This window comes from Leucopleurus acutus, assembly GCF_964270905.1.
Source record: "Leucopleurus acutus genome assembly, chromosome: 2".
NCBI lineage: Eukaryota > Metazoa > Chordata > Mammalia > Artiodactyla > Delphinidae > Leucopleurus > Leucopleurus acutus.
Genome location: NC_139143.1, coordinates 148,329,091 through 148,329,928, shown reverse-complemented (window position 1 = coordinate 148,329,928; position 838 = coordinate 148,329,091).

Genomic DNA, 838 nt, shown 5'->3' with positions numbered 1-838 from the left:
CTATCAAAATGAAAAGCTTGGGGCTTCCCTGGTGGCGCAGTGGTTGAGAGTCCGCCTGCCGATGCAGGGGACACGGGTTTGTGCCCCGGTCCGGGAAGATCCCACATGCCGCGGAGCGGCTGGGCCCATGAGCCATGGCCGCTGAGCCTGTGCGACTGGAGCCTGTGCTCCGCAGCAGGAGAGGCCACAACAGTGAGAGGCCTGCGTACTGCAAAAAAAAAAAAGAAAAGCTTTCTCTGATAATATCTTTAACTTATACTTGATATGCTTTCTAACAGAGAAAAATAGTTCTTTGGAAAGATCCATCCAACAAAAAAATCTATAGCCTGTGCAAAATAACATAAAATGCATTTGTGAATCATTTTTGCTTTAATTTGCTCTCTGATCATCATATAGCAATAAACAGACATAGAACATTTCCTCATTATTTTCTGGGTTGGGTAGGGGTGAAAGGGAAGATCTGGAAAATTAGTATATTAACTCAAATTTCAGCACATAATTATTCAAATAAAATTTTAATGATTTCAGTTCAATACAACTGAAAATGTAGTGTATTAAAGGGCATTTTCTACTAAATTTCAAATTACAGATTGTGGGCCATTGCTGAGCAGGAGTGTCATATCCTACTGAGTATTCAACTTATTAACTAAGGTGACTGACATGGTAGGAGGTGGGGAAAAACAATGATCAGCTCACAGAATTTGGCTAAGAAAGGAAACAAACAAAAACAATGCAAATAATAATTAAAACAGCACAGATATTAGTAAAATAAAAATACAACCCCAAATATCCATCTCTTAAATTACTAGAAAAAAATTACAGGTAATATTACAGCAAA